Source organism: Acanthopagrus latus, chromosome 10, assembly GCF_904848185.1.
Source record: "Acanthopagrus latus isolate v.2019 chromosome 10, fAcaLat1.1, whole genome shotgun sequence".
Taxonomy (NCBI): Eukaryota; Metazoa; Chordata; class Actinopteri; order Spariformes; family Sparidae; genus Acanthopagrus; species Acanthopagrus latus.
In genome coordinates this window covers 20370974-20390875 of record NC_051048.1, presented here as the reverse complement: position 1 = coordinate 20390875, position 19902 = coordinate 20370974, and the positions used below count along the sequence as shown (strand labels likewise).

At 42.9% G+C, this 19902-nt stretch overlaps 1 protein-coding gene across 5 annotated transcripts in view; it reads left to right on the top strand.

Annotated features, from left to right (window-relative positions):
• adgra3 (adhesion G protein-coupled receptor A3) overlaps positions 1–19902 on the top strand; it is a 128361-nt gene that overhangs the window by 36504 nt on the left and 71955 nt on the right. For 4 of the 5 annotated variants that reach the window (XM_037111939.1, XM_037111938.1, XM_037111937.1 and 1 more), the window contains 3 exons: positions 5392–5471; positions 5596–5705; positions 16891–17401. The gene's annotated coding sequence lies outside the window, so the exon portion shown is untranslated. The remainder of the gene's footprint in view (positions 1–5391; positions 5472–5595; positions 5706–16890; positions 17402–19902) is intronic. The other variant, XM_037111936.1, reaches the window with a different exon arrangement.

Genomic DNA, 19902 nt, shown 5'->3' with positions numbered 1-19902 from the left:
CATCTGTGTGTTTTCTGCCTCTGAGGTGAGCTGGTATGTAATGGGAGGCGAGCAAGCTGGCAGAGATAGTAAAGAATGCATCGCGACTGTGGACACACCAACCAGCGTCGGCAGACAGTCAATCTTCTTCGCTGCATCACTGAAAATGCCACTCAGCTACCAAGGTTGTTTAGCAAGTAAACAAGCCTCTGGCCACCGTGCATCCAAAGGCGTATATTTCCCAAGGAATAATGGCCAGACAGAGGGGGAGAAGGTGAATCGGGCATCCTGCCGATCTCCCACATAGCCAGCTGATGGGTTTCGCCCATCTTTTCTCACATTTCTCACACCTACACACACACACACACACACAAATAGATATATGCACTCATACCGACTCGTCTCTACACACACAGGTCATGGTGAGGAGGAAAAGCAAGGAGATATTTTTTGATTCCTCCCTTCCTCCAGGGTCCCTGTTGACAGCTTTGATTTGAGTGCTGTGGTGGCAGAGGTACTCCCAGGGCCTCATCTGTACCAGTAAATCACTAAACCACGCGTGTGTGTGTGTGTGCGGGTGTCTGCAAGCATGCACAAGACAGGACATTTAACAGTGTGGCTGAACATGTGTGTTAATGGTTTAGACTTGGTCAGTTTTGGCTCGGTGTGTCAGTGCTTTGCATAATTTTCGTCTGTGTTATCTTGAAAGAAAGAGAAACGCAAAGCTTCCAGGAACTGATCAGTGACGATGAGTACATTTTTTTTTGCATGTGCATTCACATTTTCACACGTATGCAGATTTCACAGAATTTGCACAGGTCCCACGATAAAAATGATTTACTCCCTCCCTTTTAACCAAATTAAGCAAGGACAAAAGTGACACAGTAACACGTCGTCATCTAATAGCATCGCAGTGATGTAGATAAACAAAATGGATTGAACTGACAAAGCTTATTTAGGCCAAAGCAAGCTCTTGCTGATGACTGAACATGGCTGCGTGGTCTTTCTCAACTGGGTGCGACAGGCTCATAAATAAAACCAACGCGGATTCAGTTGTGCTTGGTGTTGTTGTTTCTTTGAAATTTGCTCACACTGTTATACTGTTAGGCTTTAATTCTTATTTTTTTTAATTACTATGGATATATTCGACCCTGAAAGAAACAGAAAAGTGAAAGCGCTGGAGTGCTTTTTGCATGTACCCAAATCTTATGCATCAGATCTCGTGTCGTGTCCCCTCACCCACAAACCGTCAACAGGCACATTCTGTGTTGCATGTCTCCTCAGCCACACAGCATTGTAGCATTGTTAGCGATGGACCTTGTTTCTCTCCCTTGTTCTTTCTCTTTGGTCTGGTAGTCAGTTATTGGGACTTCTGGGGTTGAAAACAGTCCTAGCTCAGACACACACACACAGACGCACACACACAAGACGCATCCACTGCCCCAGTGGATCTCAAGGCCATTCACACAGCCACTGGGCGTGCTAGAGACTCCGATATGGCCTAGTGGTGTGAGCCACACGTGGCTAGCACCATTGTCCCATATTAATACACTATCGACCCACCCAGACATGCTTTGTCAATGGAAGGTGCCGCCGCACCAGATTTTCTCTGGGCTGTATTGATGCAGGGGCACCAGAGGAAAGCAGTAATGGATACATAGTCGGCAATAAGAACCCCAGCCAAGCTTGGAGAACAGACGAAGAGGGTATTTTTGTTTTTTTCTCGCCCCATAATCTTTGAGCAGCTCAAGGGTCCTATAGAAAGCATCCGTGCAGCCCTGTTCTCAGGCCAGAAGACACAGCCCGGGATGTCCGCAGAGGTTTAGGGTTTCTATTTCAGTTTCTGGGCATGATGGATTATTTCTAGCGTCTCCTCCTCCTGTCGCCAGCCATGCATCTCAGCCGCCATACCGATTTGGCAAATATGAATGTATATGTTTATGGGTTCAGATATAAAAATGGGTGGGGGCGAGCGGAGGTTTATCTCAGCACTTTGCCTTCCCCTGACGCCTCCTCTATCTGTAAATATCTCCAGACAGCCATGTCAGGGATTTATGTGAAGGTGACAATGCCAGAACTAGCTGTCCAACTGTTTCAGTCAGCTCCATATCAGAGCTGTGTGGAAATAAATGAAATGGATAACACACAAACTCTGAAAAGAATACATATTGTCACAATAGAAAGACACATAGTGGGTATTGCCTTTTGAAGCATGTTGGCCGAACGCTGTACACTACATATTAAATCAGTGTGACAATATCATAAGGAAAGCTGTACTGATCACTAAAAATCATACAGTTATTATTATGTAAAATGAATCATTACAGGATTTTCATAAATTGTAATCTGCAGGATTTGTATCCATGGACATGAATTTTACGTTCAGGACTGTCACACCAGAATCCAGGATTCACATCTAGTCTGTGGTCAGTTTTCAGCTACAAAAGCAGTCATTTCATAGTCATGAAATATTTAAATAGTCACATTTACATTAAATATCAGTGTTACAATAACTGCAATGACAATTTCATCAAAAACCTGAACAGAATTATTGTGCCGTTTGTGCTGGCTGTGTGTGCTTGGTGTTGTGTTTTTGCCTGTGTGTTTTTCGAGGTTGGCCACAGTTTTCAAGGAGTGCTGGAGCTCCTGCCTCACACACCTGCCGACTCTGCTGTGAGCTTTTCTACCACGCCAGCTAAACCACAGCCCGATCCAGCACCAACTACCGCTGTCCACCACTCGAGCTGGTAAAATAAATTCCTTTTAACCTTTTCCGTGTCTTGTAGCCCTGCTACAATCACCCCCAAATCATTACAATTGTCCCTAAATTCTACACCTCCTCTTGGCTCTGAAGCTTTTTTAGCCTTGTTTATCTCCTGTTTTGGTTTTACACCACGCGGATTCAGCTCTCACATCAGCAGGCAGCCATTTTTAGCCAAAAAGCTCTGAAAAACCAACCATACACCAACTCCTTGACAGACAAAGTTGGCATCAAGCTGCCAGATGCCAGCATGTTAAAGTCACACATGAGTCATGAGTGGGTGGAGACCAAAATGGAGCGGAAGAAGCGTGAATACTGGCCAGAAACATGTCTCCAACTGAGATGCTAATTTTGTACTGGATGTGTTATATGGAAATATTTGCAAGCACGCTCACTTTAATAACGCTGTACCTTTGCTATTGAAACATGCAATATGAAGGCAATATAACACATACTGTAGAAATGTCAGTATGGTACATACACATTTGTATGTATATGTATCCATGGTTTGCAGAAATGCATACCAACATGATATTCTCGTCACTCAGGTCTGTCCAGTAGCTTTTCCCCATTTGTTTCTTCCTTCGTCACAATGAATGTCCGTTTTATGGACTTCAAGGGAAACACAGGAGGAGAAATGAGAACAACAGCTTAGCAGGTTAGCATGCAGCTCGGACAGACAATCAGCCATGTTTCCCAACAGTTACAAGTATCAGAAAGTGGCTTAATGCATACACAAGCAAAGACACAGCTGTCTGGAGTATGACAATCCCTCGCAGTTACACGGTGTGTAGCACACTGACAAAGAAAGGTCAGCCGTTCTGCCAGGTTAGGGCTCTGTAACGGAGTCACAGTCTCTGGGGATGCAGGGTGATGTCCCATGAGAGCTGACCTAAAAGCTTCAGGTGGCCTGCATTCCCCACCTGCTTTTTCTTGCTGCTGGAGGATAGATCACTAGATGGATGGATGGGTGAACAGATAGAGGGACACAGCGGAAAGAGCCGACAATTTCATTTCCCATCTGCCACGTTAGTGCAGCATCAGCAAGCGTTTCATTCCCTAACCTATTTTGGTCTGTATTCAAACTTTCTCTTTTTTGCGCCGGGTATCTCCCATATCAGCATGTTTCAATCAGTGTAAGCAGAGGTTAGGTAGGTTTTCAGATCGGGCAGTTGGCGCTTGGCCCCCATGCGGCGTCACCCACCAGACCTTTCTCTTAATCTGAAAGGCCGAGTGATGAGTCAGCATGTGGAGTGTGAGGTGCTGGAGTGAGAGGTCTGGCTTATCAGGGTGTCAGACAGCAGCTGGAGCCTCCATGCTGAGAGGGACCCTCACTGGCATCAGGGGAAAGGATTGGTATCATTAAAACATCCGAGGATTGGGTGACATCACTGGTTCGGCTGATAAACCAGCTGAGGCCAACTGTGGAGATGTGATAAATGTCCCATATAACAACTCTAGAGCAAAGAGGTACTCTTTAAAGATTGTAGGTGGGAAATGGTATGGAGGAAATGTTGTTTTCACCATGCAAAACAGTCGAGAGGAAGCTGGCTGTGTACAAAAAGAATCAAAAAGTCCTGGTTGTACACCTGTACCAGGAGGACGCAGGTCCCAGGAGAACTCTCCTTCTCCACACAGCTGAAATGAATCCAATCACTTTAATGCAATAATTTCCAGCACGGAAGCATCATTACCGTAAAGCCAGATTGATACACTGTCCAGGCAAAATGGTGGAGATACAAGGGGAATAAAGTCACACAAACAGACAGCTCATTAATTTCCCCCGCCTGTGCTCGGGCCTAGCGACCTGAGTTTTTCACGCGGCGCAGGGAAATTTACTGCTTTGACAGACTAACCAAGCGCGTTCCTCCTAATTTGTATCAGCTCAGATTTGTTTTTGTTTTGGCGTCATCTTTATTTTTTATTGCAAATTACAGAGTGCCCCGAGTAATCTGGTGGGTCGGCTGAATGCTAATGAGCTTCGCACAGGACTTGCTGTTCTGGGAATACAAGCCGGATGTTTATGATTATTGGAACTTTTCCTCTCCGTCAATGTTTCCTTCTCTTTTTTTTTTTCTTTCTCTCTCTCCCCCTTGTCCTCTCTTCCTCTGATGAGCTTCCTGATCATCATAAATCTTGAGACAGTAGTGTCCCCTGAGCAGAGCTACTGATCTTGTAATCTACTGTACCTCCCATGCAACCAGTTTTTAGTGTAAAAGGGGGAATGCTTCAATGGAGAGTGTCAAAGAAAGGTCAGGATGTTTCCAGTGGAAATAAATCTGCCACAAAAATAGCAAAAGGATATTAAATGTATTTTGCTGCACAATATAGTTGACTAGGGCTAAATAACAATCCACCGTGTCCTTGCAATGCTGTCAGGTTGTGATGAAAGGCTATTGGCTAGTTGTACATGATTGTACTTTGAAATTACTTCTTATCTGAATGGGATTTGTTGTGTAAAGTGACTTCAGTGTATCCTCTCCTGTGCAGTGGATGTAACAGCGACTATCTTCCGAGGAACACTAATGTCATTAAAACAATAGATCAATTTTAAGTGGTGGGGACTAATCAAATTATTCCAAACTGATTCAATTTAGATAAACTTTTTACTTGTTTTTAGTAACATTTTTTTTTTCTTTTATCTGAAATAGCCAAGAAATGTCTACTGCCACACTGACGGTCAGAATGTGCACAGAAACACTGGTTAAGGATAAAGTTCTGACATCTACAGGTGAGCTTGAATATGGTACTACATATGTAGAGTGTACATTGTTTTTAGCAGGTCGATCACTTTCCATAACTTAAGAATACTATAAAATGATGTAATTAATTCCGGTTTTTCTACCTGACTGCAGCAGAGAGCCGCAGAGTTGACCTCCGTTGTCCTACTGACGGCCAACTGAAGCTGGAGGAGAAAGAAGAGAGGAGAAGGGAAAAGAAGAGGGAGAGAGAACCGGAGTCTCTGGTGAGGGCTGATTTCACCTGAATTTACACATCACACAGTCACCACGGCTGATGCCTTGACTGCACTTTGTTTGAATCATTTGGGAGGGTGTAAATACACAAAGGTGAAGCTGTTTTGAGATATTTCAAACTTCCTACATATTATATCTTTAAATAATGACTCCTTAACTGCAGAGTAACAATTGATCCCATTCACTGGTGGAAATTTGAGCTGTAAGTAAGTGATATGTTTGTCACAAAAAGGTTGTCTGAGTTTGTATATTGATCTCTTTATTAACAATGTTGTAGCCTGTATGTCTTTGAAAAAGCAGCAAGCCTAATTAGGAGAGGACACCAAACTTGCAAGCTAATATTATATTTTTGCAAAGCACTATGTGCCAGTAAGTTAGCTTTAGCTCCCACAGGCTCTGTTTTTCACAGAAGACATTTTGACATGTAACAGTAGGAAAAGCAAAGGTGTAAATAACACAATTAACGATGGCTGAATTTCATTTTGCTGCTCCAATTTCAGGATCCTGGTATTGTTCATGCTGGCTCACTGTCATACTGTCATGGCTTACTGGGACATTTGGATTTAATGGAACCATTGTTAATGTTATTAGTAACACCTTTACTTTTCCTAATATGATGAGTTAGAATGTCTGCTGTAAAAAAAAGGAGGGGGTCTATCCTGCAAAGCAGTGCACTTGCAAGAGCATAGCTTTCCCTCCATAATGTACTGTAAGTATACGCTGTTGCTGTTTTCTGATATGTATCAATTGTTAATCTCAGCAGTACAGTGCTAAATCTTCTGTCTCATCCTTGACTTTTTTTTTTCCTTTTTTTCCTTGTCTTTACTCCACAGAAAGATAGGCATGAGACTTAATTTCAAATCCTCCCTGGGGCTTGTCACAGCCAATAATACTATATTTGTTGTGTTCACACAGTGAAAAAAAGTATAGCTTATCACACGCTCTGTGACATCACCGAACGAAGCAGGTGACAGATTCGTCTGCGAGATTAGGCATTTCCGAAATGTTAATCTGTGGAAAAACAAACACAGAGTCGCCCGGTTTGTCATGTGGTGAAGGAATCAGGCTGCAAGGGAGCCAGAGTTTGTTTGAATGAGATATAAAAAATCCTCGTGCTATTTTACATGACAGGCACGCATGTGTAAATGTGCACGTATGTATGTGTGTGTGTGTCATTGCACTTGCACACGTCATTGTCATGCATAGGGATGTGACTGATGACTTTCATTAACGGGAGTGAACAAGGATTAGGCCCCCTTCAGTGTTGCCTGCTTTCACCTTTACTTTCCTCTAATGATTTTCTCCCTATATCCTTTCCTCAAGGTTGACCCTGTCACTCCAGTGGCCTGCAGTTCTGTCTTTCGCTTCCTTCCTTTGTCACGCGCTCGCTCCAGCACACTACTTTCTTAACTCTCACTTACGCCTGCACAGACGTACGCAGGCACTACGCAGACACATTCAGCAGGGATCCAAATAAGGCCTGCTGTGTGTGTGTGTGTGTGTGTGTGTTTTGTTAGGTAAACAAAGCCTGGCTCCTTTTTATTATCAATGAAGCATAACCAAATCAATTTATAAACAGCCTTATCTGCTCACAGGAACGCGGGTAGCCCAGGAGCGATTAACTCCAACAGCCGTTAACTCTTTGCATACAAAACTACCATGGCTAAGCTATTTAAGCGATAGGGAAAGGTGGGATGGAGTAGAGAGGGGGGTTGAGGACTGAACTTCATTTGTCCTCTCAAGTGTATGTGCATACATGTGCATGATTATGTCTATGTGAACATTCTCCTCTGATGGCGTTAATGCAAAGAGGTATATGCTGACGGAGGGAGAGAGAGAGAGAGAGGAAGGGAGGAAGAGTGAGCAAGAGTGGAGGATGGGTTGGAGGGGAGGGGAGTGAATTTCGACATGTCATTTCTGAAATTGAGTTTTGATAACTGACAATTTGTTCAGCTAGTGAAATGTCAAGAGTCCAAAAAGATTGATGAAGTGCATAATAGATGTCTCAGATTGACTCTCCGCTGTGGGCTTGAGTCCCACGCACGCATCAGACCACCGAAACGATACAGAAATTAGATCTCGCGTGTGCATACGCACAAAGACACACGGACAAACACACACAAACAGACACGCACACACTTGACTGCTGGAGAGCACCTCTGATATGGAGAACCGGTCCACGTCAATTTAGTTGGGGGTAGATGTGATTTCTGCCTGAACATGGAAGTGTCATTCAAATGATGGTGGTCACCGGCTGGGGGCTTGTAGATTTATTAGGACGCTGAGCTGTTGTAATGGTGCATGTAGCTATTTAAATGAGATCATATTAAGGTAAGCTGTTTTTTTTTTTATTTTTATTTATTTTTTTTACCACTGGAGTGTTCATTCACCCAAACACTGATGTTACAGTTGCATACCTGTGCAGAAGTCAGAGCAATGGGAGACTTTTTCAGTGAGTTTCCCTCCGACTGACAGTGCAGACGGTTCCTGTATCAACACACAGACTCGGTGTGTGTACTGTGTGTCTGTGTACTGTACCTGTGACAGCTCAGACACACTGATCTCCAAACTTATAGGAACTCCTGTGGTTTTCTCTTCTCTGCTTTTCACTCCCGGTTCCTGTCTGTGCATCATGAAGTGATGGGATACAAGTTGGAATCACCACATTCTTCTGCTCATGTTGAAACACATGCATCAATCTACTGAACATAGCTTTAGCTCCCCTATACACTGAATCTATTTAGCAACATCTGTGTCTTGCTATAGACAGTGTGGATATTGTCAATAGTGTCTGCTTATAGCAAGACATTTCTTACTGCAGCAATCTGGATAAGCCCTGCATCCAGGATATGGTTACATGTCTGTACAGTGGAAGGAAGTGGAGATGTCCAGTCAGCATTGCAAGGGTCTGTCTCTACTGTCTTTGAGAGGAACAGTGGTGTGTCATCTGCATACGGATAGTTATGTAGTTTACATGTTAAAACAATGGATGACTGAAGTTACCTCATACTTGATGCAAACCATTCCAGAGAGCACATGAGCTGTACCTGAGACTACCTTTCATGAGGGAACCGTTCCAAAGCGTGCACTGGTAGAGTACACCTGTGTGCACATTAATCAAACAAACTGGACTTTGTACGCAGATCCAGCCTGGCTGCTCGATGTGAAAGCACCTTGAGATAATGAGCTTAACACTGAGCACTACAAGAGTGGAACCATCTCAGTTTTACATTAAAGAGCGTACGGATATTCAGACTTGTGGTTTCTGAAATCCTCAAACAGATCCAAAGTAGACCTTTAATAATTAACACAGTATTCCATCAAATTGTGTGAAAGACCAGTTGGTCCCCTTGCAGATCAGCAATGAAATCTTTGATTGAATAAAATGCAAAAGTTTGCTCGGTATGTGGGAGCAGCAGTTTGAATGCCATTTAATCTGTTTTATATTGTAGATTGTATGTAATGGAGGCAGATAACTCAAAGCACTTTGACAGAGACTCCAGTTGTTCACACTCTCATTCTACTTTAAAGTCAAATGAGATTTTAAGGCACATCACAAATTCAACTGATTTATGTTTTGCATTGTTCAGACGTGAAATATTTTTTTATTTATCCCTCGCCCTAAACCCCGTCTCTTTGTTTGTATGGTAAAAACCTCACATCATATTAAAAGTCTCTCATGCTTGTGCAGAGATGCATTAAAATATGTGTTGGACGGATGCTGCTCAGAATAAGCATATAATGAAGTGTCTCATGAGTGTCTCTCTTCATGGTTTACGACTGTCCACATCATCTCTCAAAATAATCCGTAATTGATAATTCAGGCAGACAGTCGCTATTTAACTGTACTGAAATGCGACTGTCGGAGGACTACAGTGGATTTACAAAAGCTGGTAGGGAAGCAAAAGAGGTGCTGCAGGAGGTTTTACCTGTGTAGCGTCCCTGAGCTCATGGGAACGAGCCAAGACATTTCTCTTCTGTATTTGTATAGCTCAAGGGTGTGACTCACAAAGGTCATGCGTGTCATTAAAATTAAGGCATCAATAGATGAGATATTTTCACAAAGGTGACACTCTCCCGTTCCCGCTTAATTAGCCTCATTTTTATAGCGAGCAGGTCACTTAAAAGTCAATTCCAGTGATCACGCCAATGAATCTTTACACCAGGTGATATAAACCTGCGACGCTTTGGGTACGAATCCCCCAATGCACAACATGGCTAGCCTCAGTAATACCTGAGTGCAGGAAGAGGTCCAGCTTTTCCTGTTATCTTTGGTTGTCCTCTGCGAGTTGTGTGGATGCAGCGCTGCAATAAGCCTTAAGGATATTGGGAGCCATCCAGGAAATATATCTGACATAACAAAGGAGTTCTGAAGAGCGAAAGCAAACGGCCTTGACGGCTTTTAACTTTATTTAGTCATTTTTTTTACACTAGTTATAGAGTCGTACTATATGAACACAGGCCGTTTAGATCTTAGTCTGTTATGGCACATGGTTTAAACTGAATATTATAATGTCAGCATAAGACAAACACCAGGTTCAGGCTCAAGTATCCATTTGAACCTTTAACTTAAAGGAGAAATAGTCGGTCCTTTGTCGAGAAAGGCATCAAAACTCAATTTTTAATGGTTTTAACGAGATAAGTAAATGATAGTAGAACTACATAACGCACTTGGTTAAGCTTTCTCTTCTGTGACGAACCAATATGTTTGCACCAGCTCTGCAGTCACTGCTTCTCAAGTGTGTAATATCTAAACTTAATTCTGCTCAAAGCAAAAGCAACATGTTACCAATTTCACCTGATTTCCACAGATGAACCAGATGAAACAGAGCAGCTGGATGTTTGATCTACTGCAGTGGCTCCCAACCTTTTGTGCTGATGACCTTTTTAAAGGAATAGTTTTAGTACTTTTTTTTTTTTTTTTTTTTTTTTGCAAATAAGCATATAGTCATTTCCCCCCAAAAAGTTAAACGATTCATTGAATAGGAAGCTAAAGGTGACGCCGTCCATGGCTATGGCTTCTTTCAAACTACAGTCAAATCTGATCTGCTGTTTAAATTGGATCTTTAAGAAAGAATTTTAGCAGAGTCATTTGCAAATGATGTGAGTGAAAATGTGTGTCCAGACATCGGCAACGTATTTAAGAAGCATGAGAAATTAAGATCCATCTTCTGGCCCTCCAAACCAACCTTTCAAACCAGGCTCGGATCTTCTCACATTTCATGTGTTGCTGTCCGGACTTTTCTAAAATCAGTCCGGATACGATCAGGATATGCCATAAAAAACAGGTTGTGACTGGAATTCACAACAAAGAAGCAAAGAATGCCATTCTGCATTGGCAGAAACGGATTAATTTGTAAACCTGGTGATCCTCAAGAAACTCCTTAAATTAAGACGTTCTGACCACGAGGTTTGACACCACTGATCCAGGCTGCCAAACCTTGTCTTGTTACTTGCACCAGACTGATGTAAGCCAAAAGACATGTAGTTTGACTACCATTATAGAAAAGTCTCTTACATTCACTGTTAAAGCATTGCACAAGTTCTCCTTTTAATTCGAATATAGGCCAGTAAGAACTGAGCTCTCAGTGTAGCCCCCAATTTGTTCTACTGTATGCAGAGTGTATCTCCTGCGTAAACACACTATTAGAGCTTAGAGCACAGGGGCTTGTGCAGCTCCTCTTATCTGCCAAGGATGCCTCTGATGGCTCCTGATTGAAATGCCAGCTCTGAAGTTCTGTGCTCAGCCACACGTGTAAACGCCGCAACAGAATGTAACTTATTCCCTCAAAGCGCTTGTTTTCTCTCCCCAGGCAACTGGAGATTACTTAGTTCAAATTCTGGACGGGTGCTTTTTGAAGAAAGCCGTTTTCAGGGAGATGCGCATGAAAAATTGGCAAGCAAGCATTAATATGTATAATTAATTTTGTTGTTATCCACATATTTGAGCAACGGAGGGAGAGGAGCAGACTGAATTCTGAGCCTGTGCTCATAGGAACCCAGGGACAGCATGTGGATCATTTTTAACATTTACATTCCAATTCAATTTGCTCAACTGGAATTATCTGGCTCCCCTTCTTGGTGGAGATTAATTCAGTTTCCTTGTTGTTCATTTCTAAGTTTAATAACATAACCCAAAGGTATTTCTATTTTCAGTGAACACAGAAAATTTTGTGAGACGTCTCTGCATTCGCTGTTAATTTTGTCTCCTTGTAGATTTCAAATTTTTGCCGTCCCTATACATGAATATATTAAGAGATCCCCGCTCTGAGATTATCAATATGTTCACATCTCGGCCGGCAGCTAGAACTTGACAAGATAATCAGCCTCTGTAGCAGGAAAAATGATGTTCTCTGCGTTCATTATCACAGTTCTTTAAGTGTTCGTGTATATAAACGCTCCCATACCGTAGACACACACAGACACAAAAACATAGACATGCTCACAAGAGGAGGAAAAATTACCAGTAACAGCGAGTGCATCTGCTCTTTCTTGTCTTCTCAATCAGGATCAATTTGACACCTGCTCGTTGCACCGTGTTACCACAAAGGAATTCACAGACACGCGCACAGACCCGGTCTCCAGGTGTCTGGAGGCCTCAAACGCCAGCCGCCGTTTGTTTCATAGGTGGCATGAAGCGTGCCGGGGTCTCTGGTCCCTTCTCTGCCACCCCCTCATCAGGATAATTAAGCTTTCTCAGCCTGCTGCACACAAATGGGGAGTTTCGCCAGCCCCTCCAAGTTGTAGAGATAGTTTGCAAATTGCCTCTGATTCGCCACCTGATTGTGCTATGATTATGTTGTCACTGGATGCTGTGATTATGATGGCCCATAATTGCTGGTGTGCATTAGCTGCTGCACAACGCCCCCCCGATCACTCTGTCTACCTGTCTATGTATCTATCGACCTTCTTTCTGTCTATAAGTCTTTTTTTTCCCTTCTCTCTGTCACCGCTCTGCCTCAGTTTCTTTCTTTTCCTTCGCTAATTCAGACGAGCACACAGTGCAGTATTGAGGTGCAGTCTGTGAGGGCTACTGGAGAGCAAAGTTTTCACACTCGCAGCTGAGAAAACCAAACTCGCTCACATGCAGCATCTTCCCAGGACACCTGGGTTGTTTAGCAATTCAGCCAAAGTGTGTGTGTGTGTGTGTGTGTGTGTGTGTGTGTGTTGTTGGGATGAGATGGCAGTGGTGATGGTTGTGGGGGTATTGTTTTACAAGATGTACAAACAGACTTGTCCAACATGCATGCATAAGACTCCTCATGGCACAGGATTCTCATTTTCATGAATGGCATCAAGTCACCTGCGGCAAGCCAGCAGCATGTAGCGCGTCTTGGCGCAGGGACGGCATTTGTTTGGGTGGTAAAACAGAGAAGTGTTTATTTGGGCTTGTTGGACTGACAGTGTCCCCTGTCAAAGCGACGCTTCAGCTGTCAGCATTTGAACAAATGGGGACTAATTTGCATCTCATTAATCCCACCTCTCCTCCAAGCTCCTCTTGAAGAATTCCACCTTCCCTCTCCTCCTCCTCCTCCTCCCTGAATTCCCTCGCCGTTTCATGCCACGTTAGTGTCTTAAGCCAAGCTCATTAAAAGGCAGCACTTTTCTTGAAGTCCAGAATCGCTCTAGCCGTTCTCACTGAATGACTGATAGACATGTGTTTTCGCTCTTTTCAGGTCTGGAGTGCTTGATTAAAAAGGCATGACTTGGACCCTTGATGAGCATATGGATTAAAAGTGCTCAGTGATTGCCTGGCCATTCCCCCTACTTTAATTGAAAGCCTAATGTGCACCCACCGCATATTAATTAAAACCAGAGGTTATAGGCCCTTGGGGTGCACCATTTAGGTCCCTCATTAAAAATTAATAACCTCAATTAATTATTATTATCGTGTTGTGAATCACGTCAGCAAATAAATAAGACAATGGGGCTGTCCCCACAACAGAATGACTTTTAGGTGGGAGGGGGTAAAAACAATCCAGACCACTTTGTATTCAACATGTCCGGATGAATTGGGAAATTAATCCAGTTCACAGTGTGGAAAAGCAAATCATTTCCTGTGATGCACTCACGTGAGGGCTTTGGCACCACAGTCAGGTACTTCAGGTACCTGCAAATGATAAACTCTTTATGCTCCATGCAGCGTCAGATTAAAGGGACAAATTACTTTTTTCAGGCCCTCCTATATGGACATTCTGTCTTATAATATATTACTATTAATATAATAGTCTTATAAGAAAAGTATAGCTAACATTGTGTATGTTTAATAATGAATAAATGCATGTATAAACATTGAAATAAAGTTTTAGCCTAACACTGTTTTATATCTTTATATATGTATATTTTTTACTGTTAAATATTTATGTAAATAAGTACACAAAACATATCTTTCTGAGCCCCTTAGTGGCATTAAGGCCTGAGGTATGTGCCCAGGATGCCTTCACCTGGATCCTGCCCAGGCAATATATCATGCAGCAGCGCTCCACCTTAGATATAACTTCTGTGCTTGAAAGTCACGTTCTCATTAAAACATTTACTACTTTTAATAATCATCCCAACAGGAGGCGTACCAAACTCAATTAAACGGATTTATAGATATTAGATTTGATTTTTTCTTTATGAACAAGATACTTTTAAATTTAACTGTACACGTCACTGCAGACTGGAGTGAAATTAACCACCATCAATGAACGGTCTAAGTTCTTTAACTAACTAACCAAGAAATTACACACAATCTTAGACATGTATGTACTTCAGTCCTTATAATGGCCACTTTGAGATTCATCTCATAGGGGGAAAGTGTCAAAGTTGTAATCGTGAAGGTTTATCTCCTGATTAATTTGGTGATACAGTGTGTGGTTTGATACTACAGGCCCCAGAATTCACTCACTGAACTACCACTTTGTCAGACGATGGAAGAGAAAGTATCAGTTTACTGTGCAGCCAGACGGACTAACATTGTTTTAATAAAGCAGTTAGTCAATAACTGCCATTTTACAATAATCCCATGAGCAACTACAATCTGATTTCATGGTTTGTACTGTGTCAGGAGTTTTCCACACAGCTGCAGGACGCTGAGTGACTGAGGAGTCGAACAGCTCGCTGCTGCCGCCTCTTCTCGTTCCCTCAACTGTCTCGCAACAATTTACAGGAATCATACGTCAAAAAGTTACTGGTATCAATCACAGTTAACGTTCATACATGTGACAAATACATTGCATGTCCAGTGGCTTCTACACAATAAATACCACCATCACTTTATTAAAGTGAAGCAGCGGCGGAGGGATGCTCTGTTTGCATGAGCAGTCACTTTATACAGCTCTGACACAACAAAGTGAGGCTGATATTAATTAATGATGTGCGATTACATGAATACATCATTTCAATGCAGTGCTGGAATGGCAGACTCTGCCGCTAACAATGAGGACTACTATATAGTGAGATAATTACTGACTGTAATGGCTGATGCCTAAGACATGCAGACGATAAATTGGAGCAAAAGTGGGGTATGATTTCATGAAAATCTTATGGATTATAACTTTTAATGCCTTAAGAGGCTGTTTAAATTGACAGCCAGTCGGGACAGTGATTCATAGTGTGACTGCAGCTCTGCCAGTGTGTTCAATGTTTACTGAAATCTAAAATGTTATGTTTTCATTTTATCTTTCAATGCCTTCTGGGAGGTTGTTCAGGAGTCAGACTTTCCTTTTCACGGCCATGTGCGTGGATGTGTTTGTTGAAACGAAGCTGTAAACTTTCCCCAGACTCTTGAAACTAATTTGTTTATCTGTTATAAGTTATACTTGAAGATCAAGGCGAGCAAAGATCTGCCTGTTTGGGGGTGGTTATACTCTCTATCCCTTTGTACATAACAGAAATGTGTATGCGTTTTGTTTGGTACACAGTCATTTTAAATGTGTCAGTGTCAGGCATCAGACACACAGTGACAATCACTTGCATGTGTTCTGACAAAGTGACCGGGTGGAACCTGACCGCAACATGACTGCATCTTTCAAAAAGACACCTTACATTACCAAAACTGTACCACAAGGAACAATCTGAGTTTAGAGGAGATGCTCATTTCCAGGTGCATAACATGCTTAGTGCAGACTTTTGCCTCAACTTTCAAGGATCTTTTACATGCACAAGAACTTATATAAAACACTGAAGGAAGGAAAACTTGCAGTAGGTCTTCTTTAACACTGTTGCTTTCAAATGGCCTACATACATAAATGAGATGATCAGTGAGAAGACTGGCTTTTTCTCTTTAGTTATAGTTATTCTAAATGTCTCTCACCAGGTCAAATTCTGATTTATCACAGACGGATAAGTTCTAAAATTAAAACCTGCTTTGACTGGAGGAATCTCACAGCCTGATGAAAGAAGCCAGTCAGGTACCTTAGCCAGGTATTAAGGGACTTAAAACAAACTTTACTTTGTCAGTTAGCCAGAAGTAGACACTTTGCCTCATCACTAACCTGCAAACAGCTGTGTTTCAAAAGAAAACTCTCTTTAAGAAACGTGTGCACATGCTAGCAAGATCGAGATCTTTAGACAAACTACCGCTTTTGTCCACAGGGGCCGCCAGAATCAAAAAATAGAAGTTCCTTGCAGCAGCTTTAAATTTGCAAAGACTGCATTGTAATTCTGAGAACCAACTCAAATGGATCGATTTTCCCATATCACTGAGCATTGATATTTTATTAATGTAGTCTGTGGATTTATGTCGGAGTGAGCCTTCTTTTTTAATTCTGTGGGAATTGTGTTGGAGCTTGCCGGAAAGAGCCTCTTTTCACCCCAGTTATTTTATTCCTTGCCACCTGAGCGTAACCTATGGCGGGGCGCCTAGATGATTTCCATGCATATATATTTGATTAATGACATGCCAGCATCACTGTCAAGTCCAATGCCATTCAGCACTGCCAGTTACAAAAGAGTGCTATCACCTTGCAACAGATAATAGAACAGAGGGAAAGAGGGAGGCTGCTAGCGATTCGTGCCTCATACAGTGATTTCTGCATTGTTTTTTTATAGTTGTTAATTTCCCCTTTGAAGTGAGTAATGATCACCTTCCTTCGCGGCATTATCATCATCATACCTGTCAGCCTTTTTGCAGCCTAAGATGTTCAGAATGAGCAAACACAAAGCATCTGTTTACATTGTTTTTGTCTCCAGATCAAAGACGCCTCTGACTGCAAACAAGTTCAGCAGATGACACAGGGTGCCAAATGTTTCCTCCACATCAGATGGCTTCTCCTGCGATCCATATTGCATTCTAGGCCAAACCTCCCAAACACCATCACAAGTATTTCCCCTGAGGGCCCTCCCTCTCCATTCATAGTCGAGAAACATCCCCCGGCCGAGGGCGCACCGCATGAAGTTAAACGATTTTGAAGAATTCCAATCATAACATCGGAGTTTTGTGCAACAGCAATCCAAGAAACAAGACAGAAGAATGGGCAGGAACGGGACGGGGGAAAAAAAAAAAAACACAGGATATGATGGAGGGAATCGAGGAGAAGATACAAATAACGGCACAAAGGCGGAGCTGCTGTTGGATTCCTCATAAGAATTATTCAAGGAGAAATGGCACCTGGCCTGGGGGAAATCAGCGCTGCCCTCAGCCGGATTACTCCTGGCACAATCCGGACACAGTCTTGTTTGATGTCCCCCACCCATCCGTCTTGTATGTAGTCTTTTATCTCACTCTAAAGTAATATAGTCTTCACTGCAATTCAATAATGGCCCAGCCGAGCCTGTCAGGCTGCGTTTGCCCGTTATCTCACAAAGGCCTGTCCACTCCAGCAACGAGCCACCCGATATTTGTGTGTGTGTGTGTGTAAGTGATTTCATCCACAAGGGAGGGGACTTCATGCTTGTGTCTGTGTGTGTGTGTGTGTGTGTGTGTGTGTGTGTGTGTGTGTGTGTGTGTGTGTAAGAGAGAGAGAGCGGGAGACGGGAAGAGAGATGCCGAATCAATTGATGTGTGTCTGCACCATGTGGCAGACAGAGGGGGAAGTGGGGAGACAGACGGTCTATTTATCCCTCAGTGTGTTTGTATGTGTGTTTTGACCGGTTATCCTACTTGAGATCTAAATTAAGAAATGGCGTGGGTGATGGGGCAGATGCTGTGGCCGGCACCTGTGTGTGTGCGTGTGTGTGTGTGTGTGTCAGCTTGTCCCAGCACAAGTGAAGGGTTTTAACTCATTTCCTAATTGGATGAGAGGGGCAGATACGGCCCAGTCTGACCCGGGTCTTGCAAGCAGGACAGTGGGAACCGAAGTAATTTACCCAGAGAGTGACAGCCATGCTGATGCGTTCAGGTTCCTAAGCTGGAATCTGGACAACAGCGGGTCAGCTCTTCTGCATATCCCAAATTATATGGATGTTAGATGGAAGGATTTACAGACGCTGAGAATAAAAAAAAAAAAGAGAGAGAGACTAGAGGAATATCATGCTCAGACTGATAGGTAAGGACGTGTCGTTTACGGAAGATAGATGGAGGGAAGGGCTGATGGATAAATCACAAATACACCAAATATATGTATATCTACACAGCACTACATCTCTGCATAATGTTCGAGGCTATTTTCAGTTCATGTCGGGCTGTAAATGCATCTGCATAAGCAAGCGACTTTCATTTACCTCACAGTCACGGGGCATCATGTCCCACAGCTCATTCAGCGCATGCTAATATATGGCTGCACAGGCCTCCCCATCATAATCACCCATAACACTAAAATGAGACGCATGACAGTAAATAGCAGTCAAGCCTTACAAAGACTATTTGGCATGGGAATGATTTTTGTTGCGAGCAAACACTTCAGATGCCAATAAATCAGACGGATTTTTGATATATTAAGCTGCTTCTTTTATTGTCATGCCTCAGTGCAGTCTATGCATGCAAATAAAGAGATATACTCACTGTACATATGGACAAGGAGAGAGAGAGAGGGAGAGGGAGGGGGGAAGGAGAGAGAGATGCTGTCCCAGGGAGTCAGATTGCAAATGGTGAGTGATTTGTTTTTTCAATCAAAAAAAAAGGAGAATTTGATTTAGGAGCTGTAAGTGAACAAAGCACCTTTTTTTCAATGCATAGCCAAACAAACAAGTAAGAACACGCACAACATTCCTCTCAGCCATGTTCTCTGTAATATATCTTAGCACCGTCTACATTCTCATGCACAATGCAGCGCCCCAACACCAAAGCATAACAGCTTTATTTGTCATACGGATGGTCAATTTAGTCGAGGTCTCCCGCTGCCTTAATGTTGTCTCCTAAAACATGTCAGCATTATTAAACATGCTGAACACGGAGCAGCCATATGTGCACAGTGTGACACGCGTGGTGAGGGTTTGCACGTAGAACTCACATGTGCTAGCATCTGCATGGAGGAACGCGACGGAAACACCCCGCTGATGCAGGGGGCTCTGAGGGGTCAGCTAGACTTAATTGCACTGAGGGAACATGTGTGCTAGTCCAAGCTGGTGGAGCCACTCTGCGAGGGGGGCCGGCCATCTGCCACCCTGTACCTCTACAGCCTAAGGACCAATTTAGGTTTAGTAAAGGAAGCGACAACACTGTCAAAGGACACCATTTCAGCACGTGGCTGATCCTCGGAGCCTGCAGTGCTCGGGCAGGCAACAGGGGAAATTACTCTCTGGATCCAGAATGCATATTGCAACTTAATATTAAGTGAGATTTACCAACTGGCCAGTGTTCACCTGCATTCAGATATGCATATGTTTTTGCAGTTAAGCTGTAAGGCTGAGATGGAATATAATGTGGATACAGTTAATTGCATAGATAAACTTCTCCTGCTCTCTGGTTTGGCCGGGATATTCATATCCCTGTACTCAGTACAGCCCTCGCTCATTAGAAAAACAGCCATGTGAGTTGACTATGAAAGCAGCATAATGCGACCCATATTTACATTTCTTGTTAGGCAGAGACCTCCAGTGGCTGTAGCAGTTATTACAGCTGCAAAGGAGGAGGTCAGGAGAAGTGGTCTAAAGAGCGAAACGTCCGTGGTGATGTGTCAGGGATGGATGTTTGTTCTAAATAAGCAAATCTCCTCTCCAATTCTCCAGGCTTGAACTTGTACTGTTGTTTTTTATTCATTGCAAACAACATGTGAAAGCCTTAGTGATTCTGATTAAAGCTACCTGAGGTTTCTTTGCAAACAA